Here is a 27295-nt window from a genome sequence, read left to right as displayed (position 1 = left end):
CATCATTTCTGCTGAGAGATTTCAATGCCAGAGTTGGGGACGATCATCACACGTGGGGCAACTGCATAGGCCACTTTGGTATCGGTGGCATGAACAAGAACAGACAGGCTGCCTGAGCTGTACTCGTATCACTGCTTCTGCATCACAAACACATTCTTATCTACCAAGGCAAAACAGCAATTGTCCTGGAGACATCCAAGGTCAGGCCACTGACACCAGCTGGACTTGATTGTCACCAAGCGATTGTCACTGAACTCTGTTCATGTCACACAGAACTATTACAGTGCCGTTGGCGACACAGATCACGCCCTGGTGGCAAGCCAGATCCTTCTCCAGCCCTAGAGGACCTATAGCACAAAGCAGAAAGAGTGACCATGAATCAGCACTGCCAGAACAGCCATGCCTGAACTTTGTGGACATATCTCTGATTCCATCAAACAAGCTCTACTGAACTGCCCCAGAAACAGCATTGAAGCAAGGTGGAGCTACATCAAAGAGGCTCTTTTATCAGATAGTATCTGTTTTTAGTTACATAGAATATGTTTTGCTTTGGATTAAATGGTTTTATATATTGTGTTTTAATGCTGCAATCCACTCTGGAACCTTAAGGTGAAGAGCGAGTAAACTACAACAACAGCAACAGCATTCAAAATATATGGAGGTCACCAGGTTGGAAAAGGCTAGGTCAATGGAAGAAAGAGAAAGGTGTAGTTTGATCAATAGTCAACAGCCTTATGATTTAGGGCAGAGGTGGGCAGGCTTCGGGCTTGTGGGATCTAGTTCAGGTTTTTTACTCAAACCCTGAAATCCAACAACCAGAGCCAGGTGCAAAACAGTAGGTTTCAGGCAGGGAGCAACTTACTATTAGCATTAAGGAATAGGGTGCCTCTGAGCACATGCTTATCCCAGGAATTTGTTTTCAATCTCATAACTGAGTTCACAGCCCTGGTTTTCCATTTCAGGCTCTCTTCATCTTAATCTAATTTAGAGGGGCGGGAGATCACGCCTTCTTTCCTGTTCCTATTGTTAAACAGTTGGAAGTCAAAATCCTTGCTGATCTGCTGCAAATCTATAAATCAGTAGGCCCAATCTACCTTGTGGCCGCCCCTGATTTCAGGTGTGCAGTTACCTGTGGCTCATGCACTCTGTTTTGTGAAGATTATTTTTGCTGTTGTATTTTGACACAGCACTATTCCTCTATTCCGGTCATTTTATTAATCCTACATTTTGTTTAGGACCTTTTAATCTCAGCTAAAGTGGACCAGACTGTCCAGTCCTCAAAACATTTGTGAGCGTATCACATCGAAACACATTGAAGTGTGTAAGAGGAAGTGAAATTCACTCTCATCAAGCAAACATCTCAAGCAAATCCAGATACCAGGGGTCCTTTCAGACTAAGTGCTTATTCTGGAATTGTCATTGTTTGTGCATTAACTTGTTACACCATATTCACATGATGTCATCTTCAAATAATTATTTTCTTTTGATTCCCCCCATGTTGCTTCTGCTTCTATGGGAACTCATAAATGGCAGTGCAATCTCTGCAGTTGCAGATCAACTTAGTACTGCTCTTGTCTTTTTGAAGAGGGGTCTTTTAGCACAATTATTGCACAATAACAGCTTACTTTTTTAAAAAGTGCTTTTCTGTGAATCTTAAAAATTGGTTTTGAAAAATTGTCAAACAGTCTGCTAATAATAATATCCCCTTCCTTGCCCATTTAGCTGCTGCAACACACCCACTTATGTGAAAAAATGATATATATACACCCCTGCTTGCCCATATGTGGTAGGTTAATTTCAGTTCCATGTGTAACTTACAGTGGAAGAGGAAATGCTGGGTGGTGCTAGAATCTGCCAGTCTTGGAATCAGTCTTAAGTTTTAGCCAATGAGAACCCAAATCTATTAGGATTAGAGTCAAGACAGAATGCTCCTAATCTGAAGGAAGGGGACAGCATCACAGCGAAAAGCAAAAAGTAGTTTAATTTTGACCCAGCCTGTTAACTAAGCTGACCTTTGTCTTTTGTGCCACCTGATGTATTTCTCTTATCTCTTCCACTGCCTCAGAAAACTTCCTCTCTGCCCCTCCTCTTCTCCCAACCACCAAAAGTCCAGTTTCACACACTCTGGCTCCCATCCCTGACACTGCGACCACCCTACATTCGCCATGGCCTATGGAAAGCAGCCAGGTGTAAAAAGAAAGTTGACAGCACACCCCAGAAGTCTTAACTCTGATGTAAAAGAGAAGAATAAATAGGATGGGGGAGGTACCATATTTAGAGTGCACACTTGTTAACTGAAGAGCAACACACACACACACACACACACACACACACACACACACTAAATAGAGGAAGGAGGAAAGAGACGGAAAATAGAAGCGGCAACAGCAGGAGCTGCCGGGAGGGAGGGAGTCCCCCTTCTGCAAGATCCATCAATTCTACGGCTGGGTTTTTGTTGTGTTTTGTTTTGTGGGATCTGAACTGAAGCTCAGCTGACAAGGGCAAATTGGAGGGGGGGGGGAGGTGAATAAGGGATTTAACCCAATCCAGTGACTCTGAATGGGAGCTTCAAGCTAAATTGAGGGGCCTGAGGCTGTGCAAGTTTGTGGGGGGGGAGAGGAATTCTGGGACTTACAAGGGAAAATGGGGCTGGGGGCTGGCAGGGCCCAGAGGATGGGGAGGAAGAGTAAGGACCTGGGGGGGGAAGGGGGAGGAATTGCACAATAATGGGAAAGGGGAGGCCTAGCTCTGGAGCTCTCATTTCAAACAATGATTCCCATGTGGTTCTCTTTATCTCTGCCATTCAGGAGTCAATAGAAGGGAGCTTTTTTATTTCAACTTTAAGTATGCAATCTTCCCCCTCCCTCCCCCGATTCCCCCACATCCCTTTCCCCCTTCCTACAATAAGAAATCTGGGAGGGATTTTTAACATCCCCTCTCCCCCCCCCAAAAAAAACCCCCAGCTTGAAAGAACTTGGAGAACAGTTCAGTCAACAAGTGGTTTTTTTGGTCCGAATTTTTTATTCAATGTGATCAGATGGAATTGAACTTAAGGGTGGCAGAGTTATTTCACCGCCATTGCCACCCACATCCCTCCTCCCCTTCTTCCTGTCACATATAGAGGCACTTAATTCTTCAGCACTTTCCCTTCCACCTGCTGCAAGACTGTCTCTTCTCTTACACCAACTTTACACTTGGGTAATGTAGGTGGAGTGGAGGTGTCAGGCTTTTATAAGGTGCTTCCAGGCCAGGGTTTAATATTGCAGGGTCAGATATTGCCAACAGGTCATTAGCAACAGGTTTTAACTGAGTTTTCTGCAGAAAGGGTAAATCCGGATTAGATTTAATACAATCAAGCAGTATACAAATAATAATAATAATAATAATAATAATAATAATAATAAATTTTATTTATATCCCGCCCTCCCCAGCCGAAGCCGGGCTCAGGGCGGCTAACAACAATAAAACAGTACAAAAGTACAGCATAAACAACACTCTAAAATCATTCATTATAAAATATCGTGAAATAAATACATAAAATAAAATGGGGACTATGGATTGGTATTTTGATCCCAACAATGTGGTGTGGACACTGCAAAAAAACAAAAACAAAAAACCCCTTGCACCTGTAAGAAGCACCAATCTCACAATAAATGCTAGACTAGAAGCACCTATAATCTTCAGCGTTTGCCAAATGAAGATTGGTGCTTGTCTCTTGCATTATATTAAGGGCCACTGATATTGCCACGGGAAATTGCTTGCAAAATTTGTATGTTGGTCAAAACTGTGTAGAAATATGTGTTTATTAGGAGAAATTCATGCTAAAATGCTGGTGAATTTTCAGGAGGTTTTTTATTTTTAAGCAATCTGTGGAGGACTTAAGATTGGAAAAATGAGAAACGGAGAGAACCAAAACTGGCAGACCCCTCCATTCCTAATGCTTTTCTCAGTCCTCTCCTGACTAGTAGATCATAGAATCATAGAATTGTAGAGTTGGGTGGGACCCCAAGAGCCATATAGGCCAACCCCCTGCAATGCAGAATGGAATCTGGCTAGTAGTGGCAGTCACCAGTTTTGATAAGACATTGAATAAACATTTTCCAAATATTCATTCCAATTGAGGAAACATCTACCATTTTTGTGGGTGTCTGCCATTTTTTAAATGTTAGCTGAGCAGTCCTGCACTTGAGTGTCAGAAGACTCAGCCATCCTCTATACTTTAGAAGTCTAAAGAAATAGAAACCTAAGCTTAAGGGTGCATTCAGATATGGGAAATATTGTGTTAATATTCCTGATTGTAATGCTAGCATTTATGTCCCATTTGTCTGTCACACTGCAGTTCCTGTTGTGTTATAGAACTATGGCTTTTGGACTGATATGCACTAGTGGGTGTGGTATGATACAACAAATGTCATTGGGAAATGGTACTATTCCCTCACCCTTTCCACACATACATGCTTATATTTCCACATGATTCCCCCCATGAAAACAGCAGGAAAGAACTGTATGCTGGTATACTGCCTCAAATTTTGTCACTTTATTCCTGCAATATTCCAGGTTAAGGGAGCTGTAAATTGAATTTTTCATTAATAATAATAATAATAATAATAATAATAATAATAATAACACCCTGCCCATCTCTGGGCGGCTCCCAACAGAATATTAAAAGCACAATAAAACATCAAACATTAACAACTTCCCTAAGAATGAGCTCTAAACATGCACTATATTCCATTAGTTTTCTGGAAGTGGCCTTTACATTGCATGAAAGCTCAAATATAATGTAGAAACTAACAGGGAAATGAAAAAGACTGCCGTGTGAATGCAGCCTAAAGCTAAGCTTAGAAAAATGTCACAAAGGGATGCAGGAAGCAGAGTGGAGGAAAAGAATTGTGTTGCTTATCACCAATGATGTCACAGGCCCTGTATAACAACGCTCATGACACTTCCACCACTGCATTCTACAAAGTATTAGGAAAAAATGCTCCATCAGTATTTGAAAAGGTGGCACTCCATCCTAGGTACATTTAGATTACATGCTCCAGCATTTGTAGCTGCAATCATTTAATGTGTATAAGTACTGATTCATATAGACTCTCCGCAGTGAAAGTACAACTATGCACACCCACTTCAAACACATGATTGGCACAATAATTTTGAGTGCTCCAACTACTGGTTGAGGAAGGCAGTGTTGAATTTAGTACTCTTCCCCAACAGGTAATTTTCATGGTCAAAGGAGCTATTCACAATCTCTTAGGTGCTGCATGCTTGGATGTAATCTAGCACAAATAACTCCACACAAAGACTGGAGTTGTGGGCGCAGTTTGTTTTTTAATCAAACAATTTGCCCATGCAAGATCCCACCCAGCAAGTATTTCCTAGCCCTCAGCAATTTATGAAAAAACTTATCCCATAAATGCATCCGTGCCTAGCCTCCACTAATTTTCTAGCCCTTCTGAAAATTCAGGGATATAGTGGTAAGTTCCACTCGTCAGGTGTGTGGATAAAATATAAATTCACAATAAAGTACTTTAAAAGTGTCTAATCCAGCCACAGTTAAATACTTTAAAGTTCCATTGACCAGTGGGAGAATGTTATCCCTCTGCTCAACTCTTCTATGGAAATCGGTGAGATGTGAAGCTTGATTCTATTAATGTTTGCTCATAGGTTTCAAAATGGCTTACTCACTAGTATGTATGCACATAGCTGCAGTCATGTAGGGTGGCCATTTGTGCATCACCCCAAAAGAGGGCACAGATTTGGATGAAATTTAAATATGCTTATTTATATGTACAGATGCAAATTTAGACATTATTACTATAATTTAAATAGCAATGTATTTTATCATAGTGTGGCTGTATTCATTGTAGCACTAAGGTGAACATTCCATCAGTGCAAGGAATTTCCCTGGCATGTCAGAATGTTCTCTCTCTCTCTCTCTCTCTCTCTCACTCACACACACACACACACACCCCAAATTTCTTTTGGAGACAGCACTGGGCGTGTACTGTGGGGAGGAGGAAACCCCTTGCACTAGCACTAATCCTTGTGTTAGTGCAAAAAGTTAGTTGAATACCACCCACCGTGATCAGGCAACCTGTTTGCTTGCTCTGTCTGTTGCTCAGGTGCTAATTGTTGAAGTGGAACTTCAAAATTCCAGTTCTGCTTTCTTACAGTTCTTTATCTTCAAAGCAGCCTCAGACCAGACAGTCCTTCAACTAGAGGACTACCCTATGTAATGTTGTGCAATTGGATACCCTAATGCCATGTCACCAGGTGCATCTCAACTGATAAAATGAAAGAGTTCTGTGTCCCTTTTAATGAAGAGTTATGTGTACCTCAAAAACTTACAGGCTCCTACACCACCAGTAAAACCTCTAACCAGTAAAAACGGCCACCTTATTAATGAACTTTTATGTATCAAGCAGTATTTGTCAAGGACACAGGAGAGATCACTGGGATGAAGTAAAACAGTTACAGATAATCAGGGGAGGCCAAAGGGCAAATTTGCGTTGAGGTGAAGCACAAGCTGGACATGTAGAAAACATGAGCAACTGGGAGGGATAGCAGAAAGGAAGATGAGTGAAAAATGAGGAACTGCAAAAGTCATATTCACCTAGCGCAATGAAAACTAGTTTTCGAGTGCCCAAACATTATTCTCCCAAAGGACAAAAGATACAAGGCATATTATAGAACCTGTCACTGTAATCAGCCTCAAACTTGTGGGATCTCCGTCTTCAGTCCACTCTTAATTTATCACCTCAAAAGCCATTACAACAGATGGCTGTGGAGGGACACTGAAAGTCTGTCCCAAAGGCGTCAATATTACGGGGACTGAACAGAGAAGGAGAATTTCTCCCTAGAAGATTAAATTCCTCCTCTCTGGGCCCCCTTCGCTCCCTCCTGTTCTTGGCACTAGTCCATACACAGAAACAAAGCCTGATGTATGATAGGGACACACATGTTAGTTACACTCTCGCCTTGAGAAAAAAGCACAATGGGTTGCCTGCACATTTCACACTACGTCACGTGCAAATAGCACTGGCAAATTGAAATTGCTGCTGTGGGAACATTTCACGCTAAATAATATCTCCCATACCCTTCTCCCTCTCTCCTACAATTTGCCGGCTGTCTCTGCAGCCGGCAGTCCCAGGCAATTAGTTACCCACCCCTGTCCCCAAAGCAGGGAGAGCAAGGGCCCTTGACCCCCATTGGTGATATATTTATAATCAGCAATAAAAGTCTCTCAGCTTATCCCTTTTAAAGAAACTTCTGGTATTGAGTGGGGGGAGGTATGGTGGGATTCAGGGTAGTGGTGGTTGGTACTGTTCTAGACTGGTGAAATGGAGTTAATTAAAAGTGGCCACTCTGCCTTTTCATGCCCTGACATTCCTGTCAGCTCCTTCCCCACCCCCACCAGCAGTTTGGAAATCATGTGACTAGTATATTCCCCCTCTCCTCACTCCCTGCAAGCATGCTGTGAGATAAATGTTCCCATCTTCTCATCCCTTCTTCCAGCAAGAAACTCTGCAGCGCAAAAGCCCTGCCATTTTTCTTTCTTTCTTCCCTCTTCTGCTTGTAGACAAAGTCTATTGCATATTGTTCAGAAATGAGGAAGACAAGATGAACCTCAAAACAGGTCACTTTAGGACACTATCTGGACTGATGCCCTTGTGCCTTTAACTGGTGCACGGCGAGGGGAAATTCAGCATGTGAAATCTTCCCCATCATTGCAGTTCCATACTGGGGAAAGTTTCAGCGGTGCAACTAAATAATTTTAAACCTTGGATGCAATCGAGGCCCCTCCCCTTTGGATGACCTTGTGTATTACATCAGTTGTGTAGCACATAGATAATATTACCATTCCTTGCTTTAAAACAGCTTCCACATTCCTACTATGCTGGAGCAAAAAAATGCCAATGCTGATTTTTAAAAAAAAAATATTGCTGAATATGTGTAATTTTGCATTTTCAACCATCATGACTACAAGCAGGGCTTTTTTTCTGCAAAAAACTTGACAGAACTCAGTTCTGGCACCTCTCAGGTGGGCACCATTGCCATTCTAAGAGAACGAGGGAGGTGTTCATGGCGAGTTCCAGCACCTCTTTTTCTAGAAAAATAACACAAAGTATAAAAAAGTTTGCTTCAGCTGCCCTGCTGCTAAACATGTGGCATTTATGTGGCACCATTTTGTTGTATGTAAGTATAATACAGTGGTACCTCAGGTTACATACGCTTCAGGTTACAGACTCAACTAACCCAGAAATAGTGCTTCAGGTTAAGAACTTTGCTTCAGGATGAAAACAGAAATCGTGCTCCGGCGGCGCAGCGGCAGCAGGAGGCCCCATTAGCTAAAGTGGTGCTTCAGGTTAAGAACAGTTTCAGGTTAAGAACAGACCTCCGGAACGAATTAAGTACTTAACCCGAGGTACCACTGTATATTTTTAGAGTGAAAACAGGAAAATGAGCACCTGTAACTATGTATATATATGACCAGCCACCCACCCCGATTGTAAAACATAGGGCGGTATCCATCTGAATAGTTCTTTTAGTTCAATGTCTTTTAGCTGCACAATGTAACTTACCTGCCCTCTCTTTTCCCTGTGTGGCGTCAGAATCTGTTCTGTGTGTGTCCCCCCCCCCAACCCTCTGAAGCAGATTTTGTGGGCTTCTGGGGAGGGCACAGGCATATTTAGGGGAGCATGACCAGTTCACCCTCACTGGGCACTGAGACGAGAGGGTGCCAAAGGAGGCACTGCAACAATGATGTGGAATGGAAGGCAAGAGTCAGAGGGCGCCAATTTTTGGCCTTGTGCAGCACACTACTGAAATTTGAAAGCCCAAAGTCTGCCACTGGCACAGGTAGAGGAGAGGGCAGGGAAATTCCATTGTGCAGCTAAAAATCCTTGTACTAGTGGAGCTGTTTAGTTCTTCTATTAAATTATACCTAACTGACAGTGCATTCCTGTACAGCTCTTCTCAGAAGTAAGCCCCATTAAGGGCAATGGGATTTGGTCCCAGCAAAAACATAGCAACTCTAGTCTGGATACAACCCACTGACACAATTCCAAGTGATGCTTTAAACATCTTGTCTAGTTTGACCTTTAGATGGCTTTACACAGGGATTAGATAAGCTTGGGGAGCCTAGAACTATCCACAGTTGGTCACAATTAATAAATTAATTTACAAGACTGTTTACTCTGGTGACTGTAGAATCACAGGAACATTGCCATTCCCTCAGTGGAGTTTTCAAATTACAAAAGGCCCCAGTGCTAAAAAGTGTGCAGAGCTGCAGGTGATCTGTTTTGCTGTGATCTGTCCCTCTCCTAAAACTTGGCACAGATAGTTTTGACTTCCCTTTGCTTTTAGGATTAAAAAAGCTTGGAAACTGAGGGAAAGAAACATGATATATCTAGGTGGGTCAGGGTGCGGGGTTTGTGACAAGAGCTCTTTACTAGGTTAGCCACGGTGAAGGAAAATATGAGGCTTTAAGGTACTTTTATTTCAGCAGTAAGTCGGCTTTCTTGCAGGCTCCTGTACCAAGAGTTCTCACAATTGAGCACAATATGCGTGCGCGCACACACACATGTGTATGGACGTGTGTAGATGGGGGGCAGGGGCGGCCGTTAAAAAGCCTTGCTGAGAAAGGTATTTCTTGTGGAAGAAAAAAGGCAGGCCCCTTGCTCCCTACTGAGACCATTTCTCCTGCTTTGCCGGAGCTGTCAGGCATGAATCCCAGTAGCATTCCGTAACTAATTGACAGTAATGGGGGCCATTGGGAGTCTAAGAATACATGGCATTACCCAGCATGCATTGGAGCAAAGAGGAGGGAGGGAGGCTCAGAGGGCAGCTGTGGGAGAAATAAAGAATGTCTTTTAAACTCTCTCTCCCCCCCAACCCCCAAGTTTTGTTACAGAGATAGGGGGTGAGACGACTAAGAGGCAAAATGATTTCTGGGAAACGTTACTTCTCTAAAATTACGAAACAATGCATGATGCACACTTCTTGTCTGTCAGCTGCAGTATCTCAGTGTGGGATCCTGGCACCCTAATGAAGAAGCAGATGGGATTTCCATTTAAAGTTAGTGAAATCTGAAGAAAGCATCTCAAACTCATATTCTTTACTCACCCCCTCCTGCTAAGAACAGTCTATAACACAGGAGATTCTGCTGACTCTCCTGTTGAGTCTCTTTTTCTGACAGACCTCACTGGTTGAAAATCCCCTGCAGGTGAATGCCTTTTTCTTCAAACATTTTTAAAAAAACCCCACTCAGATTTGGGCTGGTGGGAGGTGGGGTAGTGAAGGATGACAGAGGTTGCTGGCAGGTTTCCCATGCTCTTATGTCAGTGGATTGTTCCAGCACTGCAAATCTTTATTTTGTTTTAATTTTTGGCCATTTTATTCCCAGTTAGCATGTTCTGAAGATTCTTCAAACTATGAATGTAGTTTTGAAATGGGTAGCTGAGAAATGTTGTTTCACAAAATACAGTTGAACCTCCGTTTGGTTACGTAACTTCGGGATGTGCATGTGGCAAACCCGGAAGTATTTTACCGGGTTTCATTGCGCGCACATGCGCAGAAGCAGTCCTCAGGTTGCGGAAACCTCATGATCCGACTGGACCTCCATAACAGATCCCACCCGCAACCCACTGTACTGCTGCTGTTAAAAATATAAAAATGGCTACCGTACAATTCACATATACAGATAATTCCTTAGTGTTACTATTTTTTATCTGTCAGTGAGCTCCTATTTAAACAGTGTTTGAATAGTACCTGAATGAGGGGTAGATAGTTCACCTGAACTATAAGGGTGATCTTGCAAATGCTAAATCTACACAGAATAGCCCAGTTGTTCTGGAAGCTCTCCATTGTCTGAGTTCTTCCTTCCCTTGATTGTTTATTCAATATCAAAATGTCCCAAGTTTTCTCAGCTATTGCTCAGTTCTCAAAGATGTAGGTAGTACCGTATATTTCCCTGTATAACACGCCCCCATGTATAAGACGACCCCTATTTTTGGGGACCCCAAATTAAGGAAAAGGGGGGAGATTGCCACCAATCATCTGCCCACTGGCCACCAGCAACCAGCAATCACCCGCCCAATTGCCACAGCAGCAGCCAATCATCAGCAGGCCTTGCCGCAGCTACCGATCACCCGCCCAATCACCACTGACCATCTCCTGCTCGCAGCTGCCACCAATCACCCGTCCCCCCTCTGCACTATCCGTGTATAAGATGACCCCCATTTTTAACATTTTATCATTAAAAAATTGTCTTATACACAGAGAAATACAGTACTTTTCCAAATATTTGCAAACATAATACAGGCAGCTATGAGTAATACTAAAACAATCCCCTCTCTCTTAATCTGATGTTTCATATGTCCTAAAAGCATTGCAATTGGGTCTGTCTGAAGATTACAACCTGTTATCTCTGTAATAATATCATGAATTTGTTTCCAATGCTTCTTAATTCCATAGCCTTCCCATCATATAATTGTATTTCTGCTTTTGTTATAACCTACTATGTCTCACTCCTGTTTATTGTACCATATCCAGTCTGCGGGTGCCATATAATTTCCTAGTTCTTCTTCCAATCACCTGGGAAAGGGGAGTACAAAACCTGGCATTTCTATTGTTGCAAAATAATAAGTAATTGGCAAACTTCATATATTTCCATTCTACTTTAGTGTGTAATCACAGGATGTAGGAATAGATGAACAGCAAATTGCATACTGTATTTTTCGCCCCATAGGGCGCACCGACCCATAGGGTGCACCTAGTTTTTTGGGGGGGAAATAAAGGAAAAAAAATTATTTCCCCCCCAGGTGGGGGGCTGAGGCGGGGGAAGCCCGAGCTTCCCCTGACCCCAGCCCCCAGAACAGGCTGCTATCCGCAAGCCGTGGGAGAGCTGCGCGACTTCGCACAGCTCTCCCACGGCTAGCGGAGAGCTGCGCGAAGCCTGAAGCCTGGGGTGTGCTGAGCTCAGCGCGCCCCAAGCTTCTGGGTGCAGGCGACTTGGCGCAGCTCTCCCACGGCTAGCGGATAGCTTCTGGGTGCAGGCGACTTCGCACAGCTCTCCCCACAGCTAGCGGATAGCTTCCTGAAGCCTGGAGAGCGAGAGGGGTTGGTGCGCACCGACCCCCCTCGCTCTCCAGGCTTCAGCGAAAGCCTGCATTCGCCCCATAGGACGCACACACATTTCCCCTTCATTTCTGGAGGGGAAAAAGTGCATCCTATAGGGTGAAAAATACGGTACTTTATTTCACTGGTGGGAAACTTGTGGGCCTTCTGATGTTGCTGGACTCCAACTCCCAGCAGCCCTGGCCAGCATGGGCAGTAGTCAAGGATGATGGGAGTTGGAGTCCAATGACATCTGGAACACTGCTTTATTTGCACACCTGCATATTATTATTTTCAGCTGCACATCAATATATATTTACCTTGCAATATGATGACTGGTAAGGCATTCCATGTCAGGAATAGGCTGAGCTAGGCTACTGTGTGTGCATGTGTGTCATTCAAGGTGCACTCTTTTGGAATGTTTCTACGAAAGTGTGGTAACATATATATTGCGTTAACCCCCAGCTTGACCATTATGATCACTATATGCTGGTAAAATTTGTGTTCCTTTGTGGCATCCTGCTTCACCAGACCTGTGCTGTCATTACATCTTCCATTCTGGAATAAAAGGTGATTGCATACTATTTTTATTTTGGTTTGCTGGTGTGTATGTGGTGTCCAAACTTTGCATGCCTGCAGGGGTTCCAACTTGATTAAAATATGGGGGGGGCCCTGCCTAATCGATCACAAGATGCAGAACACACATCCCATTTGAATGGCAATGCCCATTAACTCGGGGGGGGGGAGTAGCTCTCTTAAATATTTTATTGGGGGGGGCAGAGGGACCTCAACCCCTAGGAGTTGGCTCCTATGCATGCCTGCAGATAGACAGCATGAGTTACTGCAATTTGCTGCTTCAGTGTGGCAAAAAAGTACAATTCTATTGCAGTACAGTTAATGATAGCTTCTCCTAAACAACAACAAGAGTGACAGACATGCAGAATAAGTTGCGGCAAGGAAGCCATACCAGTAAAGACAATTTCTTGACATGAAGTATCCAACTACTATGTAAATACAGCATCTGCTTCTCTAACTTGGCAGCAATTTAAAAAGTAGTCCTCTGAGCTAGGTCTATGTCATATCCCCACAGCCCCTAGGCACAATAAACAATAAATGCTGGATCTGTAGGACTTTTTTTGTAAAAGGAATAGAGGATATTTCCTGCTAAATTCACACACATGGCACATTCTAAGCATATAATATTTAGTACTCTTCCTATTCCATGAGCCAGCCAAATTCCACACCTCATGATAGTTCTATTATACCTGCCCTTTAGTTCTTCTTTCTGTTTTGCACCAAGCAGCACCTTAAAGTGGGAAGAACAACTGCCAAAGCAAAGGATGGCCTGCGGAGCTGGGGATGGGAAGCAAGTTTTAAAATAAAAAATGATAAGTGATGAATGGGAACAGCTAATCCCGGGAAACCTTGAGAATATAGAGCAGTGCCTGTGGGGCCTCCCTTTTTTCTTTTCATTTAATTTCCCCCCCTTTTCTTTAATTTCGCTGCAGCACATATAATCAATTATGGCCTGAATCGAGGATAAGGGGTGGGGAAGCACTTCAATTCATAAATCAATTTTATACGGTCATCAGTCAGGTTGTGAATGCAAATACCTCTGTCGGTTTAGGTTATTCAGAATTAATTGACTCCCACCGGGCTGGACTGCAGATGGAGAGGAGCTTTCTCACAAAGTCTCCTTGGGCTCAGCATGGGGGCGGGTAGGCAGTCCTCCTTGTCCTCTCCCCCCCCCCCCGCACTCTCTTGTATTATACTATAGTATAGAAGGTGGAGGGAGGTAAGTTAGTTGTGTGTGTGAGTGGGGTGCGGGGAGAGATACTTGAAGAAAGAAAGGGATATGCAAAGATTAAAGTGCCTATTGCCTCTTCAGCTCATAGACACTTTTATGTGATTAGAAATGCATTGCTTTCAAGGGTTAGCTTTAAAGCCTTGAGCTTCTCAAGTAAGAAAACAAATAGAAATGCCGAGACCCAGTGTTCAGAGTTTGAGCTAGTCTCATGTCATTAAAGAGCCACTTTCATTTGGCACTTTCACATCTGCGTTACTGTTTCAAAGTCAAGCCAAGGTCAGCAGCAGCCATAAGTCATTGACATCTAGCGTTAGTATGGATGCATGATTCAAAAAAGAGAGAAGTAGACAGAAACCCATCTTAATAGATACTAGAAAGATACAATATATATATATATATATATATATATATATATATATATATATATATATATAAAATCTATCTACTCCTTAGATCTATTCTATGAACAGGGAGGCCTCAGGGTAGTTTCATAAGTACTTTTACCATACAAAGTTTTGAAGGATTTATGCAAAAAAGAGGTTTTCAAACCATAGTTATGAGACCGCTAGGCATTAAACATGGCATCACTGCATGTCTAATTCTAAACTATGGTTAACACTAATCAGAAAAAGAGGGAGTATTCACTCTAGGCAGAAGAAGGAAGGGGTAGAAAAAACATTATTTATTGGTCATATTTATATGTTGTGTGTGAATTAGTTTGTATTGATATTTTGTTGACCAGCCTGGAGTTTATTTTATTAATTAATTATATTTACTTAATATTTACTTCATTTTTATCCAAGCCAAGTTGAGGCCAACTTAGCTCAATAAGGGCTTTTAACAGTGTATTAGTATCAAAAGATTTAGGCCACCACCACTTAAGGATGGAAATGAATTTTTTTCATATGTCATTCTCTTTGGTACTCAATATGCATCATTACATTGACCTTATTTCTGCTCACAAAATTTAATCCCCTGTAGAGCAGGGCAGGGGAAGCTTTGGCTCACCAGTTGTTACTGGACTAAAACTTCCATAATTCCTAACCATAACCTGTGTTGGCTGGGGCTGATGGGAATTGAAGTCCAACAAAACATATGAAGGACCAAAGATTCCCCGGTCCTGCTGTTTAAAGTTCACTGCCATTGAGAGCTATTATTTGGAATTCTGACATTAAGGCAGGTGTGTGGAATTGGTAACCTTCCAGATGTTGTTGGACCAACCTCTGCACTGCACTTGTTTGCATCCTCCACCTCCCAATTTCATATGAGAGAGTTGGGGGAGAGAGATCTTCTATTCTCCTAATGGACATGTGCAAGTTGGGAGCAGGGCCTGCTGCCGTGATGTATGGCTAGGATCCTGCCATGTGTTCTTGGTGTATGTACAGGCAGAGACCATTTCACACAGGCATGTTCTTGGCCACTGCGCACATCAGCAGAGAGTGTGCCCCATTCTGCCCCCATTCTGTTGTCTTCTGGGTCCAAAAGGACGTGCACATCTGCAATCACGCATCAATTGGACCCACCCAAAATGGCCACCGCTTGTATATGCATCACCACACACTGGCTGGAGATGATAGAAGTCCTTGTCATCCAAATATCAGGAGGGCACCAGATCGGTAACAGCTAGTGTATAGCTTTAAATGAACCTGCACAAATGTTAGTTCCTCTTCCTTCTTCAAGATCTGGATGGTGGTCTCTCAGTGCAGGCCTTAGAACCAAGGCAGCATGCAATGTACCGTAGTTAGCATTTCCGATGTTTAGAAACTTAAAAAGAAGTCTGTTGTTTAAGTTGCCAACTCTCTTCTTCGTTTCCCTCCACCGCCTCTCACCTTCCATTCTACATCATAGTTGCGGCACCTCTGCAGTTCTGCTGAGGCTCCATGCCCAGTGCAACCAAACTGGTCATGCTCTGGGTTACTAACTGAGCTTACAATCCAAACTTGCTTTGTATTGAGCTGGAGGAGGGGAAGATTAAATTGGACTGGACTAGACTGGGCAGAGAAGGGATATATCCAATTTCTCAGTTTCTCATTCTTCCATTCATCACATTTCCACATCACTGGAATTCACACCAGCATTTTAGTGTGAATTTCCCATCCCATTTGTTAAATGTGCCAGCAGGCAGAGGTACTGCTGGTGGGGTTTCCACTGACAGTAGCCCATAGAAAGTTCCAAAATGGGGAGGAGATTATCTAGCCGGGGATCATATGGATCCCAAGCCATTCCCACTGCCATGAATGGATGGCAACAATCCTGACCTGGGCCTAAACACTGGCGTAGAGATTTACCCCCCACTTTCCACCCAGGCATAAGAGATGGGTCTGCTCCACTGCTCCACCATGTTCCACTGCTGTCCAGCAAGGGTTTGGCTTGCCCCACCTGGATACATTAACAAAGGTACTTACTTACAGGAACCATTTAGTATTGCTGTTTTGCAGTAGGGCAAATGCCAATCTAAATTAGTAGGAAGGCATGTCCCTTTAAGTTCAACCTCTGCCATTTCCCCAGCATGGAGATGAACTGATGAGCAAGGGAGTGCCTCCATATCTTCTCATAGAGCCAGTAAGCCTCATAGGAGCAAGGCTAACAAGACTTTGAGAGCCCTTTGGTATATTGCACTGCGTGACTTTCCAAAGCTGCGTCTTCAACAACAGATTGCTCTCCAGACATTAGCAGGAGGTGATGTTTATTGCCATGCTGTGAAAAGCTTTACATGCTGACTTCTGGAGACCAGCCTGCTAGTAAAGGCACAAGAGTAGGCTGGTTTTGATCTGGTCACTTTTGCAGCGCTGCCTGCACGTTCATTGACGTGAAGTTTTGGCAGAATTTCTTGTCAAAGACAAAAACACATGCCTACGCAGGCGCGCACAAGTGCTAAAAGAGCAATTATAGGGAGGCAAGTTCATCACAAACACATGCAAATACACATTCTCGCACAATAACATCAACGGAAACCCCAACGTGCACTTTCCCATAGTGCAAATTCAAATATTAAATAGCAGCAGCAGCAGCAAACAAGAACAATGAAATAAAAAGAAGTGCTTGGCTCTAGGGGTGACCAGATATTCCATAAAAGACCTTCATTTCAGCGCTACACAACAGCTCCGTAAAATAAACTCTGCAGTTCTTCAATGGTCTTTTGTTTTGAAACGTTGCTCTGGCAGCCCTCCTGACATGGCTCCAAAGCTGTGGTAGGTTTATGAGTAGGATGGAAAAGGGTTGAGAGGGACGCGTGTTCCAATATCTGTTTTACGCACACTGAGCCAGGTTTTCTCCCCCACCCACACTTTCTTTTTAAAAAGTCTACTGGACTCAGGGCTGCTCATTAAGGATGGGCCTAATTAGGCTGCCCTGTGCGCTTCACAGGACTCCAGACCACTGCAGTTTGGCAATAACAGAAAACCTGTTATTTTACAACTCTGGAGCGGGGACAGCTTTGTGGTGTGCTTCCCGGAAGGAAGCAAATGATAAGAAACCTGGAGAAAATGGGACAGAGAGAACACTTTTCTTTTTAATTTGGCCCTTTCCAAAGTTTCTCTTACACCCCCACCCCACCCCTCAGCCTCAACACACACACAGAGAGAGAGAGAGAGAGTACTGATGAAAGGACAGTGAAATTGTTTTCTCTGAGATTTTCAAAGGTTTCGTTTCTTTTAAATAAATTAAGAGCAGAAGCTTTCAGCACCAAACATGGATCTTGCAAAGCTCATGTTGTTCTCCCTCGCAAAAAGGAAAAGCAATGGTTGTTAACAGATCGAGTTATGTTATGCCATTTTGTCATTTACACCACCTGCTCTTGAAGAAATATTCTGTTGGCAAGAAGGCTCCTTTAACCAGATTGTTAAACAGGCTGTGCGTTGTCTTGTAGGAAGGTGTTCCAAGTTTAATTTGATTAAACCAAAGCAAGATGGTTTTAAATAATACCGGGAAGTAAAGCAAACAGAAACAAAAAGCATCTAGTTGGTAGTGGTGAAGAAATTTTTGGCATTGCAAGTTTGTGCTGGGGGGGGGGGATAATTCCATTTGCTGTTACTTTTAAAGAGGTAGAAAGGGGCAAACTGACAGACACTTAGAAGAAGGGGAAAGAAGCTGAAAGACGCGAAGAAAAGCTTATCATATCATATATGCCTGTGTGGAATCTTGCCCACAGCTAGCTAGTTTGCAAGAACAGCACAGTCTAAACATGCACATAATAATAAATTGGTGGTGCCCAGCCTCTTTTGGCAAGTGTGCTGCAAATCAACTCTAAAATATGACACAGGGCAACTATTGTGCGCACTGCAGTACATTCGCAGCTCCCTTTCCGTTGGGTGTGGTTTTGCCTCTAGTCTGCCTTGTCTACACACGCAGTGGGATGAGGTAGTAAGCGTGCGGAGGTGATAAGTGGACTGTACCCTTTCAGATAGCAGTGTGGAGGGTCAATTTTTTTAATGCACTTGTGAATTAAAATCTCCATGCAGTCAGAAAGCTAGCACAACATGTAATATTCTACACTAGAACCACTCTCCCTGATGTGTTAGCTCTCCATTTGTAATGAGGTTTGTTCTGTTTTGTTTTTTAACGCGGAGGAAGCACTGCCTGTTCTCTCCCTGTTCTCTTGCCCTCCCGCCTAAAATTAGGCCTTGGGCCATAGTATGTTTTTACTGTGATGTGCCCAAAACCACCCTGTGAGCTTCACAGGCAAGAGTTTTGAATGCTGATTTTTCACTTCCAAAATCAGCACAGTACATTTATTCTGGCCGAATGCTGCATAAAATGAGAAGGGAGCTTAGCTGATTCTCAGGGACAGAATGGTCTCTTTGACATTGCCGGATTAACCAGCAGGCTCAAGCCACAATCCTACACATTTACCTGGCAGTAAGTCATAATGAACTTAAGGGGTTCAGCCTCTGAGTAGATATGTATAGGATTGCACTTCCAGTCTCTGGTCCTGTCCACTGGAAATGACTATGTGCTGGATAGGATAGTCTAAACGACCACTAGGTGCTAACCACTACCTTGTACCAGTGGAAGCAAAGGGTCTTGTTTCCATAGACTCAATGGTACCTGAGCATGAGACATGGAAACCCAGGATGGTATCCAACCAAACAGTTCCAATAGCACAAGGAGTTTTAGCTGTGCAAAAGAACTTCCTCAGTCTCTCCTCTCTCTAGGCACCTGCTGCGCTCCCCATATATCTGCTCCGGAGGGTTGCAGGGAAATCCGGAACAATTTAGGGGGTGTTAGATGATGCATAGGGAGAAGGGAAGTTCCACTGTACAGTTAAAACTCTTTGCACTAGTTAGTTGGACATCACCAACTGGCACTTTATCTACACCAGAATATGTGGATGATCTTATTTTGATACTGAGATGGGTAACCTGTGGCCCTCCACATGCTGTTAGACTCTATCTTCCATCAGCCATGACCAGCATGGTAGGAGATAATGGGAGTTGTCAGTGGAGGTGGGGCTACTGGGGCTCTGCTCTACTGCTGAAGATGCCAAGCAGTTTAAAAAATATTCCTCCTTCAGATCTCAAAACCACACTCTTTCCCGCCCCCGCCCCCACATTTTATACTTCTTTGAATTTACAGAGGCATTTCTGTCAATCTCCTGTACTCTGGCTAGTCAGATTTCTACACCATTCAGCCAATCCTAATCCAAAATGGAAAAGAGGTCCCTCTCCTGTGTCTCTTAAACAGAAAAACCATGTGACTGATTGGACTGCCTGAATTTCAGCCCTACAAGGACGGCTCCCACTCCAGCTGTTGTTATGAGGGCTATCCAGCACAGCCAGGACAGCAGATATGAAAGGAGTCAGGACCGCTTCAAGAATAACCTCATATGATAGCCTTGGAGTATATCAGAATCATACATTGGTTGTGAACATGCCCAGAGCTTTTCCCTAAAGGCCAGCTTTTTTCACAGGTTTCCTACTTCGAAGAGCTTTTTCTGTTTAGTTTAGTGGTTCTTGTGTGACCTTGAGGGAGAGAGGGAGAGAAGTGTTTTGGATAATAAAACGTTAAATTGAGTTTTGGTTGGAGGAAAACTGTCTGCAACTAGAAGCAAAGTTTCCTCACATTTCAAAAGTTTTTGTATGTTTATTTAGGGGTTTTTTTGCAACAGATGTGTAAACAATACATGAATTCAAAAGCTTATGTCATGTGGAATGGCTTAATTTCTAAATAAGAGGTATGGAGTCAATCTTGTCTGAGAATTATACTTGGGCCCTCTTACACAGAAGCTCTTCCACTGTCCATAGATGTGAAGAAAATAATTGGGGGGTTTTGTGAGGTGTCAGTGGCACTCTGCACATGTCTAATAATAGTCCAAGTCCTATTGTGATGAAAGCAGCATGGTTAGAAACTGCAGTCCTACCAAGTCAAAATGTTATCACCCCCAACTGGGAGTTGTAGTCCACTGTTGTTCGGAGGACCTATCACTGTTTTAATGGCTAAAAACTGGATAATCATATTTGATGTAATAATGTGGCCTGTGGGCATTAGGAAGCGATTATCCTCCAGCTCAGAATGGTTTGTGCCTTTTCCTTTGTATTGCAGAATGACCTACTTCAGGCATAGGCAAACTCGGCCTGCCAGATGTTTTGGGACTACAACTCTCATCATCCCTAGCTAACAGGACCAGTGGTCAGGGATGATGGGAGCTGTAGTCCCAAAACATCTGGTGGGCCGAGTTTGCCTATGCCTGACCTACTTGCTTGAGGGCTCTCATCTTGCTTTAGCAGACTACAGTATTTATTTCCCCATCAGCACTTGTAATGAACCTTGATTAATACTGTATCTGTAGAAAACACTGTACCTAGATCCTAACTATCATTATCTCCTTTTATGTGGCCCAAACTCTCTACAGCACTTAGGTAGTGTGGGGAAGCTGTTGCAGAGTAGATTCTTCATTTTATTCCAAGGAAGACAGACATGGCTGTAAGGTTTCCACAGGTTTCTTTTACTTAAAATGATCAGCCATTATAGTAGGATTGCATGATTTCAACCATACATGGCTGGTTGAAATTGTACAAGTTAAATCCAAGCAAGGTAGAGAGCTTAAAAACTCTTTTTTGTACCAGGTCGACTTGCTTGAAGGGAACGGCCTACTCCACATGTCAGTTCTGGGGTGCTTGTATGAGATCTAATGGGGCCATCCAAGCTCCCACGAGATCTTGCATGAGCATCCCTAGCCTCCCAGAGTTTGTGCTTGTGGTTCTGGAAGTATAAGGGGTTCTCTCTTACTCCCCTTCACCCGCTAGCCTCAAGGGCAGCTCCCAAGGTTTTTGTTATTGATAGGAATGCTGGCAGTAAATCACACGGTGCAAGTTGGTGTTAACTATTAGCAAGAACATGATCTGCACAGACTTGGAGTGCCAGGTCTAATGAGCACAGTAACTCATCCCTGGGAGGTGTTGCCTCATAGACCAGTCACTGAGACTGAAAGTCCCCACCTCCTCACAGCTGTCAAAGTTCCCTTCTTTTCAAGCAATCGGAAACTCTGTCTGTAAAAAGCCAACCTCTCCTCCCCTCTTTTCATGCCTCTTCTGGTTCTGGGAGATAGGGGAGGGGAGCTTGCTGCAGCAGGAGGGGGAGACACCCATGACTCTTCACCAGCCTGACTCTTCTTTGCCTCTTGGCATCCCTCCTCCCCTCCTTTAGCTTCAGCCTCTGCCTCTGGACTGCTCTCTGCCACAGCCTCTACCTGCTCACTAAACCCTGTTACCTCTTCAGCTTCCAACACCTCCTCCCCCCAACATTCGCCCTCCTCATTGTCCTGCCACCACTCCATGGGCCCTGAGCCTGAGCCGCCTTTTCTTGGTGGTTCCCCAGCTGGCTCCTCCCACCATTTCTCTGCAATCAATCCATGACATCTATATGCAATTTTCATGTATATGATGAACCTTTGCAACTGAATGTAAGATGTGATCTACTGTACACCTTACAAACAGAAGCAAGCAGCGAAAGTGGAAAGTGAAACTAAACTTGCAACCCAGGAAAGCCTTCCAGATACATACCTTTTAGTGTCCTTTTCGTTTTAATACAGTGAGTATTAATTAAAGGCTGTTGCCTAGTCCAGCAAAACTAAATTTAGTGTTGGAGACTAAAGCAGATTACTTAAAATCTTTTCAATACTATACATATGATTTTGAGTGTGTCTTTAATCGTTTGGGCTTTTTTTTTAATAAAAAAGCATTGTTATTTCAGCCTCATCTGAGATTGAAGGTCTTGTTACATCTGTTACGTAGATACTAATTGTGATCAGTACTGTGCAACCACATAATTAGACAGCAGCGCTCAATGCATAGCAGTGTCATTGTGGCTCACACCTGTGCTTGGTGTTGCTGGCTAGTTGGCTGCTGCACACTTATATGGTGCATGTCTTCAACCGAGCCACCCTCTGACTACAATCCTGCCAAGTGATGGAAGCCAACTTCTTATTCACTCAGCATTGATAGCCAGTTACTTTCTAACCCTGATCTCCTTAGTCACCCTTAGTAGACATCAGTGTGGAGACATTTGTTCCAAGACTACAATGTTTTGAAGTAGAGTGACAAGTGGGAAAATAGGAAACGGACATATTCTGATGAGAACAGGTGACTTGCGTGAAACAGGCAAGTTATAATGCCAGAGCTAATAATTTAATCTTTATCTTTTGAACCCTGTTTCAGTGCCTTTGCCACATTTCAGTCACAACCAAACGTTTTGTTATACAAAATGGCTTTCCTATACTCTGACACTATATAGTGAATTATAAGGAACTGAGCAATGGCTAGTCTCTCCTGCTTCAACTTTTTAGAGGGGAGTTAAAACCAGTCTGGCAGGGATTTGGTTTGTGGGGGCTGATTGGAGAGGGAGAAGCAAGCTCTCCGAGATTCTTGCGTTGGTTCAGAACTGATGCAGCTTTGGGGAAAGCACTGCCCATGTGTGCTTGCTTGTTTGCTGCCTGCCCAATCTATACTACAAAAGACACTGCAATTCTCCAGTGTTCACCCATCCACAAATACGTTGACCCTGCAAAGTGGTCCTGGACTTCCTTCAGCTTGGGGAGCTTGCAGCAATATCCATGCATTGAGCCACACACACATAAGCACAATGTCAGAGGAGACAGACAAGCAGAAACAGGTAGTCTGGAATGTAATCTTCTATTGAGAGAAAAGCAATTTATGCCGGTTTCCAAATGTACTGGTTGGAACTGGTTAATGAAAATAAGCATAGTGCCAAGGGAAAATCTGCAAGATGGCTCAAAGCAGAGTCCGCTGAGAACATGGCAGCAGTTTGAAAAGAAACCCAAATCACTTCAAGTCCCTTGTGCTTTGTTTCCCGCACCTTGCCCATTCTGTGTACCATATCTGTGAAAGGACAAAAAATGTTATTTTTATGTTTGCTTGGCAAAGTATCCATTATAGTGGCAGCTAAAGTTAGTCTGCAAAGCCAGAATTTTCTCTCTCCAAGTGTTTGGAAACACAATAACGTCTGCCAACTTACTCTGAAGGAGTCTCTCTTTCTCTCTCTCTCTCTGCTTCAGAGAGCCAGTTGGCCCTGGAACATCTGGCAGATTTGACTGAATAATTGGACCGAGAAGAAGGCCACGCAGTGCCAACAGCAACAGAATGCCCTGGGGCCAGAAAGAGAGCGAATGTCATTGAATGTGGGGGAGAAAAGAGAGAGAAGTCTCCTCAGAGAAACTGCTCATTTCTCTCTGCTGATTTTGAGTCACAAGTACAAAACAGAAAATGCATACAGGGTTCTGACAAACCACTTGATGTGTACTGCTGGATGTGAGACCTTTACCAGGCACAGATATTGTTGTTCTGAAGGCTTACTTAGAAAATAAAATGTAATTTACTGTACTGTAGGCCATGCAAGTGAAGTGCATGTCCAAATCCCTTTTTCTTTCTTTCTTTTGAGCTTGCAGCTAAGTACGTGAAAAGGTTAAACACCTAATTAAATGTGGAAAACTAGTTTGACCACTGATCTGTAGGAAAAGTGATTTAAGCTGCAATCTTCAAACCACTTTATTTTAAATAGTCCCAAAGAGGTCACTGGAGTTAAGTAGTTTGATGACCACAGTCTTAGCAACATAAGTGAAAGTATTAATGGAGCAACTGTCAGAACGACAAAAACCACCCACACTCAGATTTACCATGCTTGTATGATGTGGTTGGTAGCAGGGTAACCAAATGCCAGAGAGGATGGGGCCCCTTAAACTTTTAATGGTTGTGTGGTAGGGAGAATTTTGACAAGTGCAGCTTGTCATGCAGGGATGAGAAAAGCACCACCTCTTGAAATTAAAACTTGAGGGTGGCCAAATGCAAAACATCTCTATCTGATTAGCAGCAGCACATCTGCTGATCACTGGGAGCACTTCCAGGCAACCTATTTATTGATAATTCACTTTCCACAAGTTTGCAGGGAGGTTAGATGATGCCAGCTATTTATTGTGGTGAGGTTATACGGCATCACATAAACCCAGTGTTATTTCACACTTTCCAGTGCATTTCCATCACTTTCCTTATGGCTAAAAGTCCAGGTTTGTTGCTCAAGAGCAGAGATGGGTGAACTCGTCAATTTCAATTTCTCTTAAATCCAGCTCTCCACATTTCCACATCATTTTGTGACTTTTTTTTACTCCACATGAAAATACATCAGCATTTGATGGAAATCTCTCCCAATACACATGTTTTTGCAAGCTATTTTCTCTGATGTGTTCTGTATGATACATTTTAATGCACATTTTACCTAGTATATGCATTTTTGTACACATTACTTGGTTGGAGAACTGCACTGCAGAATTCAGAGATGTGCAGCTTTCAAAGGATTACTGTGCTACAGATTGCATATTGTTTTAGCAAGTGTGAATTAGGTAGGCTCACCGTTAAATGCGATCTGAATCAAATCTCTTCCCCAACCGTACCCAAGAGTTCCAAATCAGCTTGAAATTGTGCAACCTGAATTTGCTGGTATGTGATTGAATCCTGCCTGAAAATAGAGACAGTCTGGAAGTTCCCTGGGACTCTTGAGTTTGGTTCTGGGTCAGGAATGTAGTCATTTGTAGTTGGGAATGGTACTGGAGTGGGGATTCCAATGGAATTGTGTAAAAAGGCTGAAGGAGATGGGGCACTGGCGACCATCTAATATTGTTGCGGTATTACCTTTATGTGGTGGTGCAGAAGGGAAGACAGTAGTATGCTGGGTGGAGCAGTAGCTTTGATTTGAACCACACTGGGAACTGTATAAGAAATAAAGCCAACTCTGTAAAATGAAAATGCATTTTCAGGACTTGGAATCTGGTTGAAATCTTCCTGAGCTTTGGTTTCTCTTCAGTCCCTTTGCCCATATTATTTGGTGGTGGATTTTGAAAGGACACTCTGGGGTTTAACTCCCCAGTAGATTCAGTGAAAGCTACAGGAAGATGGTCCATTCGAAGCTGTCACCTGAAATTGATGGGTTACCAACTTGGATGCCTTTAAAAGAGGTTTAGATAAATTCCCTGAGTGTAATGCCATCAGTGGCTACTGGCCATGAAGGGTATCATTGGGAGCTGTTTGCAACCACAATATTAGAAGCTCAGCTTGAGGGTATACCATGGATGAAGAAAGGTACCACCAGGACCAAGAGGAACCCTGCATGGTTAAGAAGCAGAGTTAAAGATGCTATTAAAGGTGAGAAACTGTCCTATGCAAACTGAAGTCTTGTCCAAACGTAGAAAACAAATACCACACTGGGAATCATTAGGAAACAGATTGAAAATGAAACAATATCAGAATGCCGTTACACAAGTCTATGGTGCAACCACTCTTAGAAAACTGTGTACAGGCAACACACAATTTTCACTGGAGTTGTGTTCTGGATTATCACTTGCGATGGTGGAGTGCGCACTACACCCCATTATGCCTCTGCTTCCATTCCACCCCTTTTTCTGGCCACTTCCAGGTTACCGCAAGGTGTGCATGCACAGTCAAGTGTCAATTGGACATGCTTGAATCAGTTGCTGCCTTTACAGATCTGGTCACCTCACCATATATAAACCAGAAGAAATGTCCATTCTTTTGTATCCACTAATATATAGTCCACACTATACTCTAAAAAGCCTGGACAAAGACCAGAATAGCCAGATCAAAAATTTTATGTGTACAAATTTTAGTATGGTTTGGTAGAAAGAAGTGAGGAAAGGAGGAAGAGGAAACAAAAAGCATAGGTGCCAGATCTCTAAGTTTTATGGGATGGGAGGTGGGGTTGAACTTTTTTTAGTAAAAATCCATTCTAGCCTCTTACAAATATAAATATCATATCAGTATTGACCTTCAGTAGTAGCCTCTCATATGCCTTTTTCATGTCTTGACCTGTCTAAATAAATGGTGTTATTTTAAGCAGGAGCAGTTGAGCATTTGCTGGATATCCTCCTTCCTCAGCCCCCCCCTCAATTCATGCTGCTTCAGTTTCCCCTCCCATACCACTTTTCTTTATACAGTGGGATTAACCCATCAAGTCAAATGGGGGGGGGTAAAGGAGGGTAATGATAGTGCACTCCAGTGAGCATTGGAGAGGCCCCCATTCATGGGTCAACAAAACCAGGGAAGAAGCTTGGACTTAATCAGCCAAGGAGTGCTCCAGCATGGCAAACAATTAACATCAAAGACCCGGGAAAGGGTGAAAAGTGAAAGAAAAGCTTGGAAATCCAATTCCTTTTTATTTTTTAAAAATGGGAGGGAGCCTAAGAAAAAAGTAAACAGATGGGTGATTGGTTAGTAGAGATTACCTTGTAGGCTTGTAAAGGGCAAAATATAAAGATCAAAACTATGGTAGGTAAGAAGGTAGGAATTTGGAGTGATCACCTGCCCATTTTGAAATACATGCATGATCAGGTTGCTTTCCCCCTATCCAAGCTGCTATGGTATTATTATTATTATTTATAATTATTATTTTAAATGGCTCTGTGCAATCTACATACATTTGAATTAATTACAGTATGTAAATAGCAATCACTCCTTATCCCTCAGCAGCAATGGCAACTGTTGACATTTTTTTAAATAAAATATTTCATTTCATCTGCATTTGACACCTAATATATGTGTTTTTAGGATGCATCCTAGTCTTTGGATTGTAAACTGTTTTAACTGATTTTAAATCGTATTTTTCTATTGCTGTAACCTACCCTGGGGCCTTCTAGTGAAGGGTAGGTAAGGGTGGGTAAGATATCTAAATAATGATCATAATCATAACAGAGCTAGCCAGTGCTATTTTTGTAGTAAAAGAGGTACTGGAACTCACCATGAATGCCCCTCATTATTCTCTTATAATGACAATGGCGCCCAACTGAGAGGTGCTGGAACTGAGTTCCAGTGAGTTCTGGCTGAAAAAAGCCCTGGAACTACCGGTACC

General features: G+C 43.0%; 1 long non-coding RNA gene across 1 annotated transcript in view; it reads left to right on the top strand.

Moving 5' to 3' along the window:
• LOC128412780 (uncharacterized) overlaps nucleotides 1-26788 on the top strand; it is a 39035-nt gene extending 12247 nt beyond the window's left edge. The window contains exon 3 of the long non-coding RNA XR_008330159.1: nucleotides 23439-26788. This is a non-coding gene — a long non-coding RNA (uncharacterized LOC128412780). The remainder of the gene's footprint in view (nucleotides 1-23438) is intronic.
• Nucleotides 26789-27295: the final 507 nt, after the last annotated feature.

This window comes from Podarcis raffonei, chromosome 4, assembly GCF_027172205.1.
Source record: "Podarcis raffonei isolate rPodRaf1 chromosome 4, rPodRaf1.pri, whole genome shotgun sequence".
In the NCBI taxonomy this organism is placed as follows: domain Eukaryota; kingdom Metazoa; phylum Chordata; class Lepidosauria; order Squamata; family Lacertidae; genus Podarcis; species Podarcis raffonei.
Note: the sequence above shows the minus strand (reverse complement) of the source record. Positions and strands in the feature narration are given on the sequence as shown.